Source organism: Pleurodeles waltl, chromosome 10, assembly GCF_031143425.1.
Source record: "Pleurodeles waltl isolate 20211129_DDA chromosome 10, aPleWal1.hap1.20221129, whole genome shotgun sequence".
In the NCBI taxonomy this organism is placed as follows: Eukaryota; Metazoa; Chordata; class Amphibia; order Caudata; family Salamandridae; genus Pleurodeles; species Pleurodeles waltl.
This window is the reverse complement of record NC_090449.1, coordinates 1,008,858,475-1,008,882,865: the sequence shown is the minus strand read 5'-3', so window position 1 is coordinate 1,008,882,865 and position 24,391 is coordinate 1,008,858,475. Positions and strand designations below refer to the sequence as shown.

The window sequence follows — 24,391 nt, the reverse complement described above, 5'->3', positions numbered from 1 at the left end:
TAAGGTGCTGCAATACTTAGAGATAGTGTCCACTTCTGCTCCACACTGGGATCCCACTCACAGCTCCATTAGTGCACCTCAGTTCACACCCTCTAAGCCCCTCAGCCGTACCAGTGCACGGAACCTCACACACGCTGTCTGCCAGATCACCTCAGTTCTCGCAGTCAGTACACTCCGCTTCTCCAGTACTAGTACCTCAGGTGCAGCTCCATCAGTGCACCTCAGTTCACACACTCCAAACCCTCAGCTGTGCCCGTGCCAGAACGGCATACACGCCGTCTGCCAGAGCAACTCAGTTCTTACACTCAGTACACTCTGCTGTTCCAGTACTAGGACCTCGGGCTCAGCTCCATCAGCGCACCTCAGTTCTATCCCAGCGAGGTCACTTCCTTTCCCATACTGGGACCCCGCTGAAATACAGTTCCATCACAGCAACTCAATTCTAAAATTAATTCCCACTGCCAAGCCAATACTGGACCCAAAAGAGCAAAAGACAGCTCAGCCAGTGCACCTCAAGTCTAGCATCCAACATCACTGTTGATGGGAACCACCACAGCTCATCCAGAATCCATCAATTCTAACATTCAGTGAACATTTCTTCTCTGAACTAAGTCTCACACACGCCCTTCAGGACTCCTTGCTTTTGTGGTTCCAAGGCAATGACACTCCCATAATGGGCCCCACTTGCAGGTTCACCAGGGCACCTCAAGGTTAACACTCACCAACACTGGCACGCCAATACTAGGTTCCACACATAGCTCCATTAACATACCTCACTTCTGATCTTGTGTGCCCATTACTATTCCAGTACTGCAGCCCACATACAACTCTGTCAGTGCACCTCAACCCTAACCTGCAGCACCCCATTATTCCACTACCAGGAATTACACAGCACTCTGTTTCTCATTCCTCACCCACTGCCTTTCTGTTATTCAAGCACTGGGCCAGGACACGATCTGTCTATACTCCCAATTCTGATCTAAAGCGCCCCAATATTGCTGTATTGGGTTCACATACAACTCTGCTAGTGCTACTCCTGCTGTATTACAGTGTCCCCTGCTGTTCCACACTCTGACTTCTGTTTGCAGACATGGGGGAGCCAAATAAATCTATTCTCAGCTGCCATCTTTATTTGGAAGGGTCTGTTTCAGCTATCTCCCTCCGTTCTTTCCTTTACTCTTTGTACTCTCAATGTTTTCTTTCTCCCCCGCTTTTCCCTTTCCAGCTCTTAAAATCCATCTTTCCTTGTTTCATTCCTCTCTTTTTTCTTCATAAGGCGTTCATTCTTTCACTATATTTTCCTCTTCCCTCAAATCTTTCTTTGTCTTTTTTATTTGCTCTTTCCTTTTACTCGATATGCGTCCTTCCACTTTTTTTGGATCTTTCTTTCTTCCTTTCTTTGGTGTTTTTCTTATCTTTATCTGTCAATTCACATTTTTCTATAAATCCCTCTTTTTCCCATATGTATGTGGAAGCCACAAGTTATTTGTCGGACCGAAGTGTCAAATGGTTTTCCCATTCTGTGTTGTTGGGAAATGTGTCAGTACATACATGCCATGGTTCTTTCGCTGCTCGTTTCTCTCATGATCTCTCTTTTTTCTCTAATATTAATTTTTCACTTTCTTTTCACACCTCTTTCATTATTTGTTCCTCTTTATCTTTCGTCTGCTGCCTTCCTTCCCTTTTTTCTTTTGCATCACTTGTTTGCTCTATTTCTTCCCTTAGTTGCGTTTTCATTTTCTCATTCTTTCTTTCCCTTCTTTCATTTCTTTGCAACCCCTTCTCTTTCTTCCTTTTGTCTGTTGTATTCCTTTTGCTTCTCTTTTTCTGCCCCATCCGCTTTCTCTCCTGAGGCCTAGTTTTCAACGAAGCAACAAGTGCAGTGGCACCAGGGCCCAGAGACCTATTGACCTCACTCAACTCTAGTTACTGCTGTATTTTCCTACTGAAATTGCAATGAACCATTTTCCTTTCTTACTCCAGGGCCCATGACACTGTTACTACGCCACTGGTCCTCTTCATCTTTACTCCTGACTCTCTCTTTCCTCTCGCCCTCGAATCCGTTCCAAATTATATTTTTTTTATGGTGTTTTGAGTATTACACTCTAATGCCAAAAGTTTATTTCTGATAAAGGATTATATGATAATTGTATATGTTTTAACATAGAGGAAGATGGTAAATGGAAGTGCTTTAGTTAAATGCTGGGCCACTGGAATTATATGGCAGGAAAAGAAGAAATGATGAGCCAGGGTTGACCAATTTATGTGGCAAGAAAAGTCCAGTTATGAATTTACAATGCCAATAGCTCTAACTAAAAAAATGCAAGGCCTATTGCATTGCAAATACTTGTTTTATTTAATGTTATGATAGATTGTCTGCTAATTACAGTCATATAAGAGTAACTACAAACATATCAAGAATAGAAGTAAACATGTCATAATAAATTAGAATTGTGCTATAAAATTATCAAAATAACATACAGTTTAGGGTCATATATGCCATTGTCCTATGGTATTGTCATACCCCCAGGATTTTGCTGCTCTGGGTGGCAAATTTTGCTACCATAAAAAGCGAAATTTAGGGTCCCATACCTCAGAATTCGCTGTACTTTTGTGGTAGGCAGAAACATGTGCCTGCCACATAAATACAGCATCACCTGGGCTTTGTCACTGAGGGAAACTGTACTATTTCTCAATCTGTAACCTCGCAGATTCTCTAGCACAGTGGCGTAAGGAAACTTAAAAGGGCCCCCCGCAAAGTGCCTGTAGGGGCCCCCTTCCCCTTGGACCCAGTCAGGTACCTGCTGCTGGTGCACAGTGTACTGTGCCAGGTGCAGCTGGAGCTCGGCACCCCCTCCCATTCCCCCCCTCCGCACCGAGGGGACTGCAGGGGCCTTTGTTACACTCCTGCTCTGGCAGCACAGAGTCTCAGAAAAAGGGGAGGGCATAAATTACAATATGGATCCTGGTATTTCTGGCATCAGATAATCTGTATTCCTTGCAGTTAGCACTGTACAAACATGTGCAATGCAACTGGTCTCGCATTTGCCCGAGTTACAGCTTTTCATATTTTAAACTCCTAACCTGACTTTTCTTGCCACATAAACTGAAAAGTAAAACAGTTTCAGATCAGCGAGCCCAGGGCCACCATGAAGCGTGACGGAGACACACAAAAGGAAACAAAAATAAGCTTGCAGTGAAACATAACGGCAAAAGTGCAATTATCCATCTAACTGGCAAAAGTGCAATTAGCCATGTAACAGGGTCGATGTCATGCAAAGCGCTCGACTACTGCCCAGCGAGATCACGCTGCCTGTGAAATAAAGAGAAAAGTAGTCCAGAAACCAAACGGAAAACACTGTTTATGTTTTCAGTAGTTGGCCAGCGCGCTCGAGGAGGGCTAAACATCCAAAAAGGCATGACGTATGCATTCCTTTCACTAATGAAATCAAGCGAATTTTAAAAGCCAAGCCCACGAACCAACCAGACTGATGGGTGAGGTTAAAAACCCATAAAGAGATTACACCACGGACAGTGCTTTGCGCTCAACTCTAAAAATGAAATATAAAAAAAGGAAGGAGAAATGCAGGTTGAACAGGAGACAGGGGGCACGTGAGGGAGAGGGACCAAGGAAGGGGAATAGGGGCAGCTCTTTCAGCAGGAAACAGAAGGCAGTGAGGCGGAATGAAGCCAGTTCTGTGTGAGGCATAGTGTGGTATGAGTCCTTCTGCACCACTGCACCTCCCAAGGAGGCTACCACGATCAGCTTGTCCCACTCCCAAGTGACAACAACCATCAGTAGCCCCTCCCCCACACGACAGGAACATTCAGTTTCCTCATGCACTCACTTTCTCCCTAAGGGGCTCACTCAGTCAGCTTGTTTCTCATACAGGTGAGTGCCACAATCAGTGACCCCCACCCACGTTCCTGGAGGCTGTAATGGACTGCCTGTATCAGTTCTTCACACTCCACAGCAACCACACCGGATACAGGCAAAATGAGCACCAGTTTCTCACCCTCACATGACCGCATCTCTGCTGGGTTGGGGTCAGCAATGATGTCCAGGAGCCCGCAGAGGCCGCAGGGGTCACACTGCAACATGTCAGGGGAGTTGCAGGGTAATTGCACAGGGAGGAGGATCTGCAAGTCACAGGCAGGCAACAGAGGACTTTTTCACCTCTGCTACCTGCTAGACCTTTGTATCGCTCTCTTTTACCTGCCGCAGCAGCAGAGCCAGTTAAAAGGGTGTCAACCCCCTCTTTTTTAAAAAAAATCAGATTATACAAGCACTTTTGTAGACATTGCAGGATTTTTACAAAATTGCTTATTTCACTTTTTTTTTTGCAAATCGCTAAATCACAATGTCCTGGAGGAGAAGTCTGTTTTGTGTTACCATCTTGGAGGGCACCCAGTGGCGTAACATAAGCCCTGCAGCCCCAGTGGCGCGGCCAGCCCCTGAGCTCTAGGGGGCCTCCTCAGCAAAAGTGGTAGGTGGTTCCATGATCTTTGCAAGGGGACTCTCTCCCACCAACACAAATTAAGAGCAATATTGTGAGGGTAGAGTTTTCTGATCATGATGAGTCCTTCTAAATGAGTTCAAGGACAGAGCAGAACTCTAAACCATGAAAGAATAAGGCACTGAAATAACACTAAGGATCACGGGGCAATCGTGACCAACAGAGTAAGGAATTGTGTATTAGGAATATCTAAGAACCTACAGACTGGGAGTGTGCATTATCTTATCTTTAGGATGTTTCATCACATGAGGCAGTTCGTCAAATAATTAGACTGGTGTATTTACCCACTTACACTAGGTGTGCACAACCAAGTCCATTGAAATCCACCAGAAACTAGAAATGAAGGTTCAAGGGCTCGTAGGTACTTTATGTTGCAATTGTTATCCTCTGCTTCTTCCACTTTAAAGCATCACAATAGGCCAGACTCTATCTGCAGGAGGGACATCTGATAGAGACCTCTAGTTGCAGATTCCTTACCTTAAAATTTGCCCCAGGCGTCAGACTAGATCCTGAGATTTTTTTTTTAGCAATACCCTTGCACGTCGGTAGGCGGCATCTTCCGACTCCGCGGCGTTGGTGGAGTCGTAGTCGGCGTGATAATGTCAGGAGTAGTACATAGGTGCCGCCTCAGTGCAGTGACATCAGTTTTTTTCTTTCTGCACCACGCGCTGATCTGGAGAGAGCTACTTTGGTCTCTTTATGACTTATTTTGACTGTTTTGTCGAGTTTTGAAGTGGAGTTTTTGGTGCGTCGAGGATGTACCGGAAGACTGGGTTCAAGCTGTGCAAGGACTGTCACCGCATGATGTCGGAGACAGATCTCCATCTGGTTTGTCTGTGGTGTCTGGAGCACGACCACAACCCGAAGTTGTGCTTTGAGTGCTGGGCCATGCACTCGAAGGCCTTGAGGGAGCGTTCCCTCAAGCTTATGGTGGCCTGGTGCTCAACTGTGAGTAGGCCCAGGTCCCCCTCGAGAGGAAGGACCCGAGACCGTTCGCAGAGCCACCACCACTCGTCTTCCTCAAAATCTTCGGGCACAGGTAAGAAAAAGAAGAAGTCGAAGCGGTCTCATCGCACTTCGACTTCGCCCTGTAGCCTGGCTGACGCGGGAGGAGCGTCGATGCTCAAGGCCTCTGTCCTCGAGCCTGCTTCTGGGTCCGCTCTGCGCTTCCCTGAGTTTCTAGGAGCCAGAGCAACCCCCGCCCAGCTTAAGGAATTCTATGAGGCCATGCGCCTCATCTTTGGGCGGACCGACCCCGATAGGGCGCCTTCGGCCCAAGGGGTTCGGTTGAGGGGCCTTCGGGTTCCGCACCGGTGGCTTCGGCTCCAGCCACCGAGGTCCCCTCCAAATCCACTTGCGGATCCACACCAGCGCCGGTCACACCACTGAGACCTTCCCCAGCGCCGGGTCGATTGTCGATGCTCCCGACGTCGACCTGATCCTTATCCCCGACGACTCAGAGTTGGAGCGGCTTTGCCCGATGCCACTTGTGTCTTCAATGGGGCCTACTCACCCCAGGTTGGATTTGGACCCTTTTTCCTATGGGTACAAATTCGGGGAAGGGTTGGAGGGGCCCCTGGACCCTTATGAATACCAGGATGACCCGTCTTTGGACTGGGCACAGGTATTGTGCAAGGCCAGTGGACTGGACACTTCTCCAGATGCTGGCATGCTGTCTCCTCCTACCATCGCTACAGGGGAGGGAGCGACCTATGCTATGGTGGTCAGTAGGGTGGCCGAGGTTCTTGGCCTTGAGCTACCTACTGTAGAGGTCAGGTCCAACCTCCTGACGGAGGTGCTTCAGCAAGGGGCTTCCACATCTGAGCCCTTTTTACCTTTCAATGAAGCCCTCACCGATATCCTTTTGGGTACTTGGTCCAAACCCAACACAGGGGCTCCTGTGAATAGGACTATACGACTATCGCACCCCTCCATCGTCCTGCTCTGAACAAACCTAAATACCTGTCCCAACACCCAACGCCTGAGAGTCTTGTCATCCAGGCTTCCTCTTCCTCGGGCGCATTCCCTTTCGCACCCCCGGATAGGGAATCAAAAAGGCTGGTACAATTTGGGAAGAAGTTGTTTTCTTCCTCCAGTCTTGCGCTACAGTCCTTAAACACTGCATACCTTTTGGACTGCTATACCCACTCACTGTGGGATACGGTTGCGCAAGTCCTGCTGCAGATACCAGAGGAGGCCTGTGCTATCATCTCCCAAGCTGTCAAGGATGGGAGAGATGCAGTGAAGTTCAAGATCCGATGTGCGCTGGACACAACAGGCTCTCTGGGCTTATCGGTTGCTATGACAGTAGACTTGAGACGCCACGCCCAGTTGTGTACTTCTGTTTTTTGGGGGATGTCCAACAGTCTTTCATGGACATGCCCTTTTATGGCTCCCGTCTCTTTGGAGACAAAGCGGACTCGGCCTTGGAGAGATTCAAGGATTCCCGGGCTAGTGCTTGGTCCCTTGGTCTTTCTGCTGCCCCTCGCCCCCAGCAGTCCGCTTTTCACCCCTTTCGTGGCCATGGAAGGGGCTCCCTGTTGTGTCCCCCACCCAGCCACTGTGCCACCCATGCTGTTCAGCCGCTGTGGGGCCAGGGACGCGGAATCCCACGTAGACGTGGGACAGGGAACCAGAGGTCTGCCCAGTCCACCTTTGCCCCCGCTGCAGCCTCCAAACCCTCCTAGTCTGTCCCCTCACTCCCATCCAGTTGGCGGCAGGATTCGCCATCACCTGCCGCACTGGGAATCCATCACTATGGACAGGTGGGTTTTGCAGATCGTTCGAAAGGGCTACTCCGTCCCTTTCGAATCTGCCCCACTGGCCATGCCTGCATCACTCCGCCAACTCCCGGAGGATCATTTGCCACTTCTCCGCCAGGAAGTCCCAGCTCTCTTGGCAAAGGGAGCTATAGAGAATGTCCCTGTGCCAGAAGTAGGCCGTAGTTGATATTCCTGCTTCTTTCTGGTGCCAAAAAAGGACAAGGGCTTACGTCCTATCCTAGACCTTCAGGACCTCAACTATTTCCTCAAGAAGGAGGAATTCAAAATGCTCACCCTGGCTCAGGTTCTGTCTGCCTTGGACCCAGCAGACTGGATGGTAGCGTTGGACTTACAGGACGCTTATTTCCACATCCCCATCCTGCCTGCCCACAGACGTTACCTACGATTCGTGGTAGGTCACGAGCACTATCAGTTTACCGTGCTCCCCTTCGGCCTTACCAGCTCCCCTCAGGTGTTCACGAAAGCGATGGCGGTGGTTGCAGCTCATCTGCGCGGGTTAGGGGTCTCAGTCTTCCCCTACCTCGACGACTGGCTGTTGAAGGTGGACTCACCCCAGAAAGTTTTCTCCCTCCTTCAGACTAAGGCGAGCCTCCTGCACATGCTGGGGTTCACTATAAACATGCCAAGTCACACGTAACTCCCTCTCAGACGCTCCCTTTCATCAGAGCTGTTCTGGACACAGTGCATTTTGGGCTTATCCTCCCAAAAAGCGAGTCCAAGATATTCAGGCTATGATTCCGATCTTTCAGCCACTTTCTTGGGTTTCGGTGGGACTGATTCTGAGGCTGCTGGGCCTCATGGCCTCCTGCATCCTGCTAGTGACCACATGCCAGATGGCATATGCAGGCTCTGCAGTGGGACTTGAAGTTCCAGTGGGCGCAGCATCAGGGAAATCTCTCCGACATGGTCCAGATCTTGGAGGGGACTGCAAAAGACCTGCAGTGGTGGCTTTCTAATCTGCATTGGGTCCATGGCAAAGCCCTCTCCCTTCCCCAACCAGATCTCTCTATCGTGACAGATGCATCGCTTCTGGGTTGGTTCGGAAACATGGGAGAGGCGGAGATCAGCCCCCCACATCTGTCCCATGAGGAGGCGAGACTCCACCATCTGGACCCAAAAAGAGTGTTCACGTTCTATCTTAATCGTCCCAAAGATTTCCGGTGGACGATCAACTCTTTGTCAGATATGTGGGTGCGAAGAAAGGGAAGGCGGTGCAAAAACATCCCATCTCTCGATGGGCTCTTTTTTGCATCATGATGTGCTACGCTTTGGCCAAGAAGCAACCCCCTGAGGGCTTGTGTGCTCATTCCACCAGAGCGACTGCTGCTTCCACTGCGTTAGCACGCTGAGTTCATGTCCTGGATGTCTGCCAGGCAGCTGCGTGGGCGTCCCTGCACACATTTGCTAAACACTACTGCATGGACAGTCAGGTCTGTCAGGATGGCTACTTTGGTTGTTTGGTCCTGCAGGACTTTCTAGTATGAACTTGGTTCGCAGTCCACCTCCGAGGATGGCATTGCTTGGGTATCTCTGCTAAGGTAAGGAAGCTGCAACTAGAAGTCTCTATCGGATGTACAAGTTACTTACCTTCGGTAATGAAATATCTGGTAGAGACATATTCAGGTTGCAGATTCCTTATCAACCCACCCATCCTCCCCACTTGCAAACTGATTTATAGGGACAGGGATTCCCCCTTCAGGTTCTTAGCTCTGGTGCACCAATCTCAGTGTTCTTAGCGGCTCTGCGCTTTGGCGTGGAAATTCGTTAAAAGAAACTGACATCACTGCGCTGAGGCAGCGTCTATGTACTACTCCCAACTTCATCACAGTGACAACGATGCCCACAGAGTCGACCGACGCCACCTACCGACGTGCAAGGGTATTGCTCGAAGAAAAATCTCCAGATCCAGTCTGACGTCTGGGGAAAATTCTAAGGTAAGGAATCTGCAACTAGAATATGTCTCTACCAGATATTTTGTTACCAAAGGTAAGTAACTTGTACTTTCTGCCATAATCCAGTGATATTGCATATAGAGCTGTTGGTCCCATCCTTAGTCTCACATATTTTTGTATCCTACAGATGCATCTCATACAAATGTATTAGATATGATGGGGGTTAATCCTGCAGTATGTATACGATAAGGTCAGATCTGGTTAGTTTGATATTTTCTTTTATGTCATTCTTTGTATGTTAATTTTCAACTAGAGGGACGAGTTGCAGAATAGTGAGACATGGTCCTTGGATCCAGGTTTTATAACCAATGTTTAAAGAATCAGATGGAGAAGTGTGGCACAATGGTTAGAGCAACCGACCCTGCTGCAGAGATCTGGCCTGGGACTAGGGTTCAGTTCCCACCTTGGCAGGTCTTGGGCTCAATTCCCTTGGACCAGATAATTCTTGCCTCAGCGCCTGATCTAATTAATGGGTCCCACTCTGTAACTCTGGGCAATAGCTTGCTTAATCTCCACAATGGCCCTGACAGTTCTTGGATGCCTGGCTTCACCCTGGGGGTTGCACAGGAGTGGGCACCTCACAGGGAAAAGCCAGGAGGGGTTCCACAGCGGTATGCGTACAGCGCCTTGGGACCCTAACAGGTGAGTAGTGCTCTATACAAGTGCAAAGTTCATGTTTTTAGATGTAATTGTCCAGTCTCCAGCTGTTTTGCGACTGCAGTTCTGACCAAATCCTGGGTGGTAATGTTACAGCTGCCGGTCATTATAGACCAGTTGTTGTTGTTGGCAAAAAGTGGAAATCATGGGTAGTTGGCAGGAAATTGATGACAGTTTTGTTAAAATTAACAACTGGTCCTAAGTGTCAAAGACTCTATACACAGTGGAGTGGCACTGTGCTGCACCCCTAGGATTTACCAGCTAAAGAGTGTTGTGCATCAAGGGCACACTTTTCCAAAATCCGGTCTAAATCGGAGGAAACACCTATTTGTTGGTCCAATCATAGAGATGCAAAAGGAGTATTTTTTAGAAAATTATTGCTTATGGTGAGAGCATGGCTAGGATATGGTAAACAATAGGATTCGTGATATTGCCCTCTCAAGCATTGGCAGCAATTTTAGATCTTTCCAGTCTTGGTGTATTCAGCAGAGATACATTACTTTGTGAAGTAATGGTCTTTGATGTCACATCATGTGGGATTGGTTTTTAGTGAGTCAGACAATCTTGCCCCCTGGCTCTTGAGGGTGTGCTGTTTCTATAACTCAGACAATCAATTCTCAGGGGGCTTCTGACTGATGAGCTGGTCATTAGATTGTTGCTTTTTGGCTCAGGAGAGTTGTGTGTGTGCGGCAGTATAAGCGCTCCAAGTGTCATTAGCTATACTTTCACATTTTTAAGCTAGAGGCAATATGTTACAGCCTTCGGCGCCCCGCATGAAGAATCTCATACACTTCACCCTCTCCAATGCTGTGATCGTACTGCTCCATTTGTTGATGTTGATACAACCTTTCTTTATTTGATTAGATTTGTCACTTTCTGCCTTTCCTGATGCTGAAGTAAACGTCATTGTCAGTCCTAGTGCTAAATTTTTTAGGTTTCTCTATAGCTTCCTTGTGAATAAAGTGGGTTACTAAGAATAATTTCTTACTGAGATGAGGTTCAAGGCTCACCTCTTGGATGCTCTTTAGTTTTGCCTCTATTCCCCATTCTACTGTAGTGTAGAACCTATATCATAGCTGGGTTGGCCATAAGGGACACCAGGAAACTCCTGATAGGCTGAGGACCAGTGGGCAGGACACTGTGGGTGGACAGAGAGATCATCTGCTTTTCAGTATGAAAAACAGCTTTGGGGGTTCACACAAAATGTTCCTATAGACCTGAATTTAGTTTGCCTCCTCAAATCCTTCCTGAGATGGTCAGACTCACTATCTCCATACTCTATGGATGTGGTGTGAACACATGTTCAAAAGGTTCTTTTAGCTCTCAGTCCACAAGTGGCGTAACAACACTTGAGGGCCCCCCCTGCAAAGAACATTGAGGGGTCCCTTTCCGGACTCACTCAGGAGCACCAATGCCAGGGTGATGTGCAGAGGCAGTCCCCTGGAGCTCTGGGGCCCCCTTGCACTGAGGGGGTTGCAATGTCTTTATTACGTCACTGCAGTGCACCACTGATTTAAATTCCTCCAACACATGTTCATACTGGTCTGTGAGAAGGTTCTTGCTGCTACTTCAATTTATGTCTGACAGCAATTTAAATTTAAATTGAGCTTCCTTTAGGGTCCTTGTAAAGTTACCAGGGGTTATTTTATTGATGTTTGTTTCAGTCCCTTGTGTGCTCTGGGCACCGTATTCCTGTGTAATACTACTTAGACTATTCAAATGAATGGGGATATGTGACTGATGGTCACTTTCATGGTGAATGTCCATGTGGAAATCATAAAATGGATAGAAAGTTTCACATTCCCAATATTTCAATTTGATCAGATGCTGTAACGTGCATGTGGAATTGGTCTTTTACTCATAGTGAGTTGTTTCCATAATCTCCAGTGTTGTTCTCCCCCAGTTGGTGTTATTACTGAATGCTGGTTTCAGAATAGGCCATCAGGTATCAGTCTGTCTATAATGCTCGCTGCATGGGGAGGAAGAATTCTGGTTTTAGAAACAGACATCCACACAAAAGATTCTCTATGGAATGGTGCAAGTACATGTTCTGTCTTTGAATCAGTTTGTGTTGCAAAACCCACTCATTGTCCTCTGCTGGGAGATGAGAATATAGAAATTGGTCAAGTTATAGTGGACATTTAGGGAGGTACTGGGTACCAATGAGGAGGTTCTAATTGCTAATATGAAGGTAGGTGAGTAGGTGGTCTTGCTAATGACCCCATGTCTTAAATAAAAACAATTGAACAAGCTTCCACACAGACCCTGGACAGCTGAATTTGTATAAACTAACTCACAGGATTGGAATGGCCACGGCTTTGACTAGTGCAACATTGGTGATGTAATATCCTGTAAGAGATTGTGAAGCTGCAGCGGTTGCAAAACCAAGATGTCAAAATGTATCTCAACCTACAGCAATCAGCCTGCATTAGCCCAGCCTCCGAAGTATTTTATTGGCTTCATGTGACACAAAATAGAAAATGTGATCTTCTCCGCACCGTTTTAAAAGGTCTAGAGGGCCGTGGCTCCAAAACACTTCATCTTAATTTCAAAGCTATTTGCCTAACCTTAGGTTAAGATTGAGCAAGGCAAAGCTGATCCCACAGACCAGATTCAAGCTTAGATCATATGAAAGGAGATCTGTCTAAGTGCTAGTTGTACAGCTCTGAGGCACCCATACCTTATAGAATGCAAGAAAATATTGACGACAAACTCCATCACCAAGGTATGCACATCCTAATGTGAAATAACTGGAACAACTTTCTCATTCGGAAAGCCACAGGACACGGACAAAGACATTGTGATCTTCTGAGAAGCTAGGAGTGTAGTGTACGTCATCAGATCCCCAATACACATTTTCATGAATCCACAATCACCTGGAGAGCCTGACCTACTTTGTGATGAGTTAGAAAATATTCTCCTGTCATTGGCTGACCCATAACAAGGTTATAACTGTAAGGAAGTTAATGTACGAGTGTGAATGAGAGTTGTTATACCAGGGATCTCGGTCTTGAGGAAAGGAACAGACCCACTAGTAATGGATAAGAAGCTGGGGAAACATGTAGACTTAAGAGGCAAGGGATCTGTTCCAACCTCTACATTCCCTAATATTGGGTTTTCAAACATCCCACAGTAATATGCACAGAATAAATTATAGAGGAAGAGCTGTACTGTAAGGGTTTTTTAACATTGTGTGTAGATCCCTGACCTCAGTGGTGAGCTCATCAAGTGGTGAGCTCATCACAACCACCTAGGTGCTCTTGTTCATAGCGACGAGCCCATCTGCCCTCTAACAGACTGTCAGGTGGATGAGATAACCCTATCATGAAGCATGCCACCTAAATTAGTGTGTAATAGTTCATGTTAGTTTCTTATGAAAGACCTGACACACTTGAATAAATGTGAATCAACTTCATACCATGGGTAACCACCCCATGACCTTTAACAAGGTAACCCCAGCCAACTTTGTCACCATAACAGGGGCAGCCAATGAGAGGAGGCAGCGGGATCTTCATTTTTTTCTGATGTGAAGGCTCCAGCTCCTTCCTGAGTTATTGTGCTTAAAAATATCTCCACCTGCTAGTCCTGCGTTCACCGCCGCAGCATGGTAAAGGCCTTATTGAATGTTTGAATGTGTGTATGTATAAATGTACATGTATTTGCACGTGTGCTGTGAACCAGTGAGTGTGTATGTGTGTGTGAATGGATAGATGTGAGTATGTGCATGCATGTCTGCTTAAGAATGGATGGGTGTGAATATATGCGCATGTGTGTGCTTGTGAATGGATGGGTGTGAGTATGTATGCTGTATGACAGAACAACGCATGCCATTACCGTGCATTCCTTTACAATGCAGGTTTTACACCACATGTATCACTACAATGCATGTCTTTGCCATGCATGTCATTAGCACGCACGCTCACAGGGGTGAATTATAAGTACCATTTACCAAGCATACCATTACCATGTATACTATTACCATGTTCTAGATGGAAAAAGTTACATTACTAGTAAAACAAAATCCAGTATAAATCGACCCAACACAATTAAAAAAGCCCTACAGGAAATGTTCATGCACATTTTGTATAATAAATTAATATTTCAAAATACATATGAACATTGAAACAATTAATAAACAGTTCTACATTTTTTCCATCTCTACATTAGTCCTTCCTTCATTTCAACCACATCTATGTACATTGTCCCCAACCAGGATGTCTGTTGCAAATTGTAAAGAAGGTCAAAAACATTTTTTCACACCAAACAAATGAAATATAGGTTCAGTCAGAATCTAAACCACATTGAAACAACACATTCCAAAACATATTTGATTATGAATTATCGAATACACCAAAAAAATGTATACATTCAGCCATCCACCATTTTGTGCTCAGTGGTACACTGACTTCAGTCATAATCACACACACCTGGGAGAGAACGAAAGGAGGCCAGATTGTTGTTCACACACTGCTATCTATCCACACAAGTAAGTACAATGTTCACATTAAACATCCTTAATGTTACGCAGCCAAATCCCCAAAACAATTATTAATAACATTGTTCTTTTAATTTCACACAGATTATTCAGAATAGCTCCACAGCTTATTTCAACTAACTTTACTGGAGTCCTAACTATGGGCCTGATTATGAGTTCGGCGGACGGGAAAACCTGTCCACTGATCTTCCAATGGGGAGGTTGCTGCCTTACTGGCAACCTCCCCGCCGGACCTATTCTGACTTTGCCGCTGGGCTGATGGGCAGAAGCCAGGGTTTCCGCCAGTCAGACCAGTGGGAAAGTGGCAACAGCATTGTTGCCGACTCGTAATCGAGCTGGTGGCAATGCTGTAGCCCGCTGTCTGCACAGCACTGTGAGCATTGCGAGGGTGCTGGGCAGGGGGTGCGTGCAGCTTCGTCCTGGCTGATTCCGATCTCAGCCACCATCAGCCCATCACCGATCCTGGCAGAGACGGCGGTACCCTGGCGGTTGGACCGCCGGGTCGTACCGCCACAGTAGCAGCAGCGGCCCTGACCACCACCATGAGACTGACGGTCACGGTCTAGTGACCGCCAGACTTGTGATGAGGGCCTATGTAAGTTAATCTACAAAGGTTTTTTTGATTTAAAAAAATAGAATTAACCTATAATTTTTTGTAAAAAACAACAACATTGCATGACAGGTATTGAAGTGAATAATTACTATTTTAACTCTGTCTGACTGCTTCCTTCAGGGAAGGTGCTGGACAGTGTCTGGGGGAAAAATTACTATTCTAACTCCACCAGGTACTTACCTCAGAGAAGGTGCTGGACAGTGACTGGGGCAAAATTACTATTTTAACTCCATCATATACTTACCTCAGGGAAGGTGCTGGACACTGTCTGGGGGGGCAAAATTACGATTCTAAGTCCACCGGATACTGACCTCAGGGAAGTTGCTGGAAGGTGACTGGGGGGGAAATTACAATTCTAACTCCACCGGGTACTTACCTCAGGGAAGGTGCTGTACAGTGACTGGGGGGCAAACTCACTAATGTTTCACCACCACCAAATACTTACCTTTTACCCCCCAAAAGTCTCTACAAACCAAAAAACTGTTTTGGGAAACTCCAATTGGACAAAAACAAGTTGATCAGATTCTATTAAAAACACTGCATACAAAGATTAAAACATTTTCAGGTAAATATTCTGTTAAAATATATACATAACCAAATATTAAAGCTTTCTTTTTTACAAGCTTCAAAGAATAAAACCCATGTTATTGTTATTTTTTCTCACGATTAAAACCAACAACATTACAAACAACCATAAAAATCTATTTTCTTTTAACAGGTACATTGGTGAAAATTGTAAATAAACCAGAGAGGTTTGCTGTACATCAATCAATTGACCTCTCTTTTTTCAAATTTCTCAAAAGATCGAAGTGGAAACCAGGGAAAAACCAACAATCCACCAAATGTGAAAAAAAACAATCCAGCCACTGAAAAAAACAAAACAAAAAATCACCAAGCAACAAAAAAAACTGTTTAGGAAGCCATAAAACCCGTCTCAGGTAAATACACAATAAAATGCAATTCCTAACCAACTATAACAACTTATTTTCCAACAAGCATTAAAGAATAACATTTAAAATGCTCTCATTTTCCAATGGAGTAATAACTTTTTTTTCAGCCTCAGCACGGTATCTCTATTAATCAATCAATTCTTTATCCTTCAACATGTACATTGTTCACATACACAACAAAGCATAGTTTTAGACTATAACATTCAAATTTATTATATATTTACAGATCACTGCACAATGGCAAACAGAAACCAGGCTAAGTATGTCCAGTCTTGGAAAGGAAATAGGGCACTGAAATATGGTGGCTTTCTTTATTGTAAGGAAAGACTAACTGGGCCCTTGAGCCATTGGAGGTGTGTGCAGTATTTTTCAACCCTTTGCAAAGGCAGAGTGGTTACTCTGGGTGACACTGTCGAATGGACCACAGAGCATAACCGTTCTTTCTCTGCAATGAAGATTGCAGTCAGAGAAAATGTGCAACAAATAAAACTGATAGCTTCAGCCTCTAATCAACCCTGCAGCTCAGTTTTGAGGGGGGTAGCCCACAACATCCCCACGCATATAGCAAGAAGTATGCCCAGGATACCCAGTTTGAGGAGAATGGTGAAGAGGCAAAAACAGGCACATAATACCTAAAGAGAAATTAACAACCCCCTGAACTAACAGTTTCTTATACTAATGAACCTTTCTTCCTCTGTGACAATGAAAACCCTCTCAAAAGAATACCATTATTCAGCACAACCCATTACTTAGTAACCCTTGAGAATAGTGAAATGTCACACTATTCATGCTAACATAAATCACACAATTGTCCCATTAGTGTACAATGTACTGCCTGATAAGCAATCCTCAACATAGACTGAATTTTTATCAGTTAAAAGAGCCACAACTATGAATGAAAGTCCTAAAAAGGCTATAATTGACTTTGAATTGAAAATAATTATTACTATAATTAAAATGTACCCTGAAACCCAAATTAAAGGATTTTTTTTCACTTTTCCTAGGCAAATTGGCATAAAATTTAAAAAAACATCCTTAGTTGAAGAGTGCATATCAAGCAGTAAACTACAGTATGAGTTGAGATTTGTGTTTTGTACCCTCTGAGAGTGTAAATGCGTTCTACAAATCAATTACAGATTCTGAATTGTTTACTCAAAACGAGGAAAAAATGGCTCTAATCCTAAATTACTTTGAGGACACATGAATTGTCCATCTAAGAAGATTGGGTCACAGCAGAAAGCCAAGGTTTCCCACTGACTGGTGGAACTGTTACTCAACCTGCTTAAAGGGTGGTGCAAAGACAAACACTGCCAAATGGAGATGGCACAATTCTTTTAAACATCAGTTGGGAGATCTCACAATAACCTTTATAATTTCTTGGAAATTTTGAAGAAAGAAGAAAGATTCCAGGAAGTGGAAATGGCATAGTCCTAGTCAAGTAGTCTGAACCCTCATGTTTCAAAAGGTAAAGAAATGTCTGAAAGACTATTGGCCAAAATCCATCAATTTTCTTTGATGAGAGCTGCAATCTACCTGGACTATACTGCAAACATCTTACATGTCCAACATATACTAACAACCTGTATAATTACTTGCCTGTTTTACCCACACTTACTAATTATTTTTTTTAACAAATTTAAAGAATAAATAGAGTTCCTTCCTGTAGTTTTCTTCTTTTTTTCAACTCCTGGTGATATTTCCATACACCTGCCACCAAAAGTCTTAAGTAGTTCACTAATCAAAAGAGTAAAACCATCATCCACAGCCCAATTCCAGAAACTTTGTTTGCAAAAAAATATTCTCCAAAGCTCCACTGATTGACAATCGACAAAAAATAGAAGCAATTCTAAAACCAAAATACTGAAAATACTTTAAAGTTTTAAAAGCATTCCAGAAAGCACAATACATTTGCAAAACAAAATTCCCAGAATTTTTCCATTGGAAATCCATCCACAAATCTTGAGTTGCTCCAGAAACTATGTGGGCTTTGCATTGAAAATATGGCTCCATAAAACTTTTTTATTTTAAATCTCCAAAGCTCCACAGATTGACATTCCACAAAAAGGTAAAACACAAAAGCAATTCCAAAACAAATTCCCAAGTGTACAAAAAAGTTTTAAAAGCATTCCAGAAGGCACATCCAATCTCCAAAAATAAATTCCAAGAAAAAGTCCAATAGAAATCCATCCACGAATCCTGAGGCCCTCATTATGAGTCTGAATGTCCTTGGTCCGCCAGACTCGCGGTGGTAGTCTTACCGCCGCCGGGCCGGCGGTTACGACTGCCATATTACAACTTCAGCAGTTTGGCCAAAGCCAAACCGCCTTAACGCTGCCCATACCACCAGGACCGTCAGACCGCTGGGCCGAAGGTGAACACCTCCAGCCCTGTAGTAGCCATAATAACGCTATTGGTATTCCGACTCGGACTGCCAGCACTGGCGGTCTTTTGGCACCTGCGGCTTCGGTGGTCTTGCGAAAAGACCGCCGAAGTCGTAATGAGCACCTGAGTTTCCTCAGTACCTACATGGTCTTTGTCTTCAAAATTCACAAAACTTTTTTTTTTTAAAGCGAGGCTAAAAAAGTGAAATGTTACTTTAATTCCAAATAAATTTTAAAAAATTCAAACCATTTTTTTAACCTTTTTAAATCCTAATTTGAAAAAAAACAATCATCTCGATATGGGCACACAAACACTACCTGCATGGGGATGTTAAAAATAAACAGCTATATCTTAAGAAAAAGTTAAGTAAACTTATCTTACCTGACTGCAGCTCTCCCCTGCATAAAGCTTGACCGCAATGCTCCACTGACAGAAACAAACGCAAAACCGCTAACGTCAAGACTGAAAGTAAAAAGAAAAAAAGATCGACATTTCCTATTGAAGTCACTAGAAAACCGTGAAAAAGAAATTTAAAACTTATAAAAAATATTTGTTATTCATTTTTTAAAACAACTGCTATATTATTGAAAGATGTTATATTATTTGGTACTTAATACAAATTATTTTGACAACATTATGAAATATATCCATACATTTTTAAATAATCAACATGGTGTGGTTATTTACCTTTCTAATTAAAAATAATACAAAATGTTTAATGTTTCTAAATTTTATTTTTAATGTTGTTTTACTTTAAAAATATTTAAGATTTTTACAAAGTATTACTCATTTTAAAATTAATTATATTATTCAATAAATATTAAATGTATGTTGATAAATTAATACGCTGGTATTAAAATTAATACCTGAGTATTTATACACTTCCCGACCCTATACCCCTATATCGCTTGCATCCCATCCCTGAAGGTGTGTGTTACATTCTTAGAAATAATTTAAATACATATTTATATTACTTTAAATCATATTTTGAATATTTAAAAATGAATGTTCAGTATTAAAAGTAATACCTGAGTATTAATACATGTCTCTACCCAATACCTCAATATCCCTTGCATCCCGCCCCTAAAGGTGTATGTTACAGCCTCAGAAATATATTTAAAATAAGATATTACTTTATATATTTTAGTATTTATAAATTAATATTCGGGTATAAAAATTAGTACCTGAGTATCTCCCACCCCACACCTCTACATCCTTTGCATCCAGTGTGTGATACCCTTAAAATAATTTAAATTAATAATTAAATACTTTAAGACATATATTGCAATGTTCATAAATTTATACTGAGATATTAAAAGTGATACCTGAGTATTAATAGACTTACTTTTCCAACCAATTCACCAATATTCCTCGTGTCCCATCCCTAAAGCTGTGCGTTTCATCCTGAGAAATGCTTTAAGTAAATTATTATATTATGTATGTAATATATTGTATTATTATATGAAATAATGCTCGGGTGTTCAAACTATTACCTGAGTATTAATAGGCTTGCTCACCAATGCCCCTATATCCCTGTCACTAATATGTGTGTTACACCCTTAAAAGGAATTTGAATAATAATTATGATACTTTAAATAATATATTTTAATGTTTGTAAATTAATACTCAGCTATCTAATCTCATACCTGTGAATGTTTACTCTTCCCCACCCAATATCCCAAAATCCATTGTATCCCATCCCGAAAGGTGTGTGTTACACCCTTGTAAATATTTTTAAAACTAATACCATTACTTGAAATCACATATTTTAATGTCTATAAATTAAAACTCAGGTATTAAAATTAATGCCTAGGTATTAATACACTTCCCCACCAAATATCCTTATATCCCTTGCCGCCCATCCCCAAAAGTTATATATAATAATATTGTCAAAATAAAATGCAATATATATTAATATTTACACATTAATACTCAGGTATTAAAACAAATTTTTAATTACAAATATTATTATTATACAAATTAATATACGATATACTTACCTACATACTCAGGTAACTAATTATCCAGTAATACGTGGTAAAAGCATGATGCGTGGTTAAGGCATGCATTGTAACAACATGTCTGGTAAAGGGGTTTGAGTGGTAGTGACATGAGTGGTTAAGACTTATGCGTAGAAGTACTGTGTGGTAAATGTATTGCGTGGTTAAGATTGTTTTGTAATGGTTGTTTCTCGAGTATTGGAGTGTGTATGTTTGTGAATGAAGTGTGTGCTTCCGGAATCGTGAAAGTTAGTGTGCGCCTGCCCCGCTATGCTTCCAAATTATCACCCCTTGGCATGGCTGGCAAGGGTTGTTCATTTGTTCTATGTGGCTTCCACTGGAACACTTTAGTGTGAATAACTGAATCGAAATCTGACTATTACTGCTGTGATGTCACAAAGTGGTTAACCACTATTCTGAGGTCATCCTGTAGAAGCACTGGTTTCCCCTTTATTCTGCCACCTCACCTGGGTCCACGGACACCTGAGAGCGACTCCGGAATGGTGGTTTACAGTCTCGATTGCTTTCTCCCACCTACGATGAGTTACTACAGACCTGCAGGGGGTGGAAGAATCAGAGTGGAGCTGTTCTGGTGTCAACCACCCTCTCCTCTGCCACGCAGGTCTGCAAAGACACGCACTGAGGAGAAACGAACCACTGACGGCGCAGCACCGGCCACAAACACTTTCAGTGTGAGAGCAGAAAGGGGCATATTTAAAAGCACCTAGTGCCACTGGAGCATCACTTTTTGTGATGCTCTGGTGGTGCTGTACACTGCGCCGTGTTTACAAGGCAGTGTCAAGCCACTTTTTGTGGCTTATCGCCACCTTGTAGATACGGCCCCCTTCACATGCACAATTTGCGTGGAAGGGGCGTGCAATGGGTGTTGCTGTGGGCGTTCCACAGCAACACCCATTGCATTTTGATGCTGCCCCAGATTCACAAGATTTCTTAAACCTGAGTGTAGTGTTGCCGCATCCTCGTGACTCCTGTTCTACGTCTCGAGCTCGTGATAGAGAGGAGCTCGAGACACTCTGAGTCAAGAGGACGGTTGAGCCGGTAGCTGCGACATCGCAGCGGTCTATATGTTGATTAAAAGATCTTTACCTTACCTACACTTGTAGTCATGATTACTACAAGTATTTCTGGCGACGAGTAGACCGCTGCATCGGACCCATTTTCCTCGTCAAAACCAAGCAGGAAGTACAGCTAGTAATAATAACGTCAATCTGAGCTCATGATTGGTTACTTATTTTTGTTTTCAAGAAGAGCTGAAGCAGTTACTTTGAATTTTTGGTCCAACTCTGCCATCTCATGGAATTAAGAGGTACTGCACTTTGAATTTAAGGAGGAAAATAATTTTTGACAGTTCGTTTTTTTTGTTTGCTGCTTATATTACAAGGAAACTTCAGTGTTCTTTTAACTGTGATCTGCTGTGGATCTTATATTGATACTGGCGTAAAAGTAAAGAAGGTTAAGTAAAAATTGTGGCTGGGTTTCTTCAGCTTTCATTGTCTTCTGCGTCACACACCCTGTGATATTACTTACCTTCTGCACTTGTACTGTTTTAAGAATGCAGTCTGTGAATCCACCTCCATTTTTTTTGGAAACACCGGGTAACCCTCCAATTCCATGGAAAAATTGGTATGATGCATTTGAGATGTACTTAGGAGCAATTGGTGCAGCACGCTTCCGTCCTGAAATAAAAATTTTTATTTTACTCCATTCCTTGGGATTTGAAGGGAGATCTGTTTTTAAATATCTTCCTGCCTTGGTATTGGAAGAAGGAGAAGAGATTGATGAGTATGCCGAAACAGTAAAAAAATTGGAACTGAGGTTTGACATACAACCCAGTTTAGTCGTTATTAGACACAAGTTTTTCAAAAGAGAACAAAATCCTGGTGAAGACGTGGATACCTTTGTATCAGCACTGAGAAAACTTGCAGCTAATTGCCAATTTCAGGCGTTTAGTGACCAGCTGGTCAGAGACCAATTTATTGCTAAATGCACGGACAAGACTATCCAACAAAAACTTCTTTCTTTGAGCAATCCGTCACTGGATGAGACATTACGATTGGCAAAGAGCATTGAGACGTCTAAAGTGTCTGTGAAGGAACTGGAAACCAGAACGACAGAAAATATAGGATTGGTGAATTCTCAGGATGGAAAAATGTTAAAGTCAACTAAGACTTTTTCCAAACCATTTTTTAAGCAAAGCAACATTTGTTTTCGGTGTGGTAATCTGAACCATATTAAGAGTGGCAGAGGATGTCCTGCTAAGAATGCCACATGCAGGAAGTGCAACAAAGTTGGACACTTTGCCAAAGTGTGTCAGAGTGGCACAATGAGTGTTGGTTATCAACAGGGTTCAGGGGGGTTTCCAAATGGTTCAGGGGTGGCGTATGTTACAGAAGTAGATGATAATGATGTAGATAGAATCCAAGAAGAATTCAGAGACATGGTGATGATTGTCACAGAGGATCACATAGTAACTGGAGATCCTACTAGGTGTGTGGATCCTTATGTTGAAATTGATGTTGGTGACAAAGTGATCAAACTTTTGGTGGATTCTGGAGCTCGGATCACAATGATTACTCAAGAGCTGTGCAAGGAGGTTTGGGGAGAGAGAACTCTCTGTGCACCTGACAGAGCACCTGTCTCCTATGAAGGGAGAAAGATTGAATTGGCTGGTTATTTCGAAGATGTACTTGAGTTCAAGGGAAGAAGAATTTTTGGCAAAGTTTATGTGGCGATAAAGGGACTAAACATTTTAGGTTGGTTCCATCAAGGTTTATTCCAAATGGTTTTGAGGCCAGGCACTAAGGAACAGGTATCTGTTGTAGAATCAGGTGATTATGCAGCCAGTCTGATAAAGGATTTTCCTTTGGTGTTTTCTGAAACGTTGGGCACCATTGAAGGATTTGCTCATGTGATAAAAGTAAAAGAAGGAGCCATTCCAGTGAAACACAAATTTAGGAGTGTACCATTCAGTGTGAGAGACAAATTGGAAAAGGAGTTGAAGGACTTGTGTATGAAAGGTATCATTGAACCTATAGATTCCTCTTTGTGGTTGTCTCCCTTGGTTATTGCAAGGAAGAAAAATGGCGATTTGAGGGTATGTGTGGATTTGCGCAGTTTGAATAAACATATTTGGGTAGACTCGCATCCTTTACCTAATATTACGGAAATGCTGGCTACTATTGGTGAATCAAGATGGTTTTCCAAGTTGGATCTAGCTACAGCATATCATCAGATTGTTCTAGACCCGGCCTCAAGGCATCTTACTGCTTTTGTTTCACCTTTAGGCACATTTCAGTATTGCAGGATGCCTTTTGGGTTAGCCTCAGCAGCAGCTGTTTTTCAGCGAGTAATGTCTCAGATGTTAAAGGACATAAAAGGGGTAGCTGTATTTCAAGATGATGTGTTGATCCGTGCAGCGTCCAAAGAGGAACATGATCACATTGTAAGGAAAGTGTTAAGAATCATGCAGGAGAAAGGAGTGGTTCTAAAAAGTGAAAAATGCCAATTTTTGCGTAATAGAGTCGAATATTTAGGACATGTTGTTTCTGAACAAGGGATTGAACCCAAACCAGGGTTGGTCAAAGCGATTATGAATGCTTCTCCACCATCAGACAAAACAGGATTGAAGTCTTTTATTGGTTTGTGTGAATTTTATTCACGGTTCATGAGTGATTACGCTACTAAAACTAAACCCTTAACGAATTTGTTAAAGAAAAATGTTGTTTTTGTTTGGAGTAAGGATTGTCAGGAAGCATTTGAGTGGATTAAGTCACAACTAGTTGGGCCTAAAATCCTGAAACCTTTTGATCCAGACGTGCAGTGTATCATAACTGTTGATGCAAGCAGTTTCGGTGTGGGTGCTGTGTTGACTCAGGTGAAAGAAGGTACGGAAAAAACTTTGGGATATGCATCAAGAGTTTTGAGAGGGTCTGACTTAAACTTTTCTGTTATTGAGAAAGAATTGTTGGCATGTTGGTGGGCTATAAGGAAGTTTCATCCGTATATCTGGGGAAACAAATTT

At 43.2% G+C, this 24,391-nt stretch overlaps 1 long non-coding RNA gene across 1 annotated transcript in view; it reads right to left on the bottom strand.

The window, feature by feature from the left end:
• Positions 1-21,532, bottom strand: part of LOC138262127 (uncharacterized) — a 204,367-nt gene extending 182,835 nt beyond the window's left edge. Inside the window, exons 1-2 of the long non-coding RNA XR_011199201.1 lie at positions 21,462-21,532; positions 18,731-18,811 (exon numbers count right to left, since the gene is read on the bottom strand). This is a non-coding gene — a long non-coding RNA (uncharacterized lncRNA). The remainder of the gene's footprint in view (positions 1-18,730; positions 18,812-21,461) is intronic.
• Positions 21,533-24,391: the final 2,859 nt, after the last annotated feature.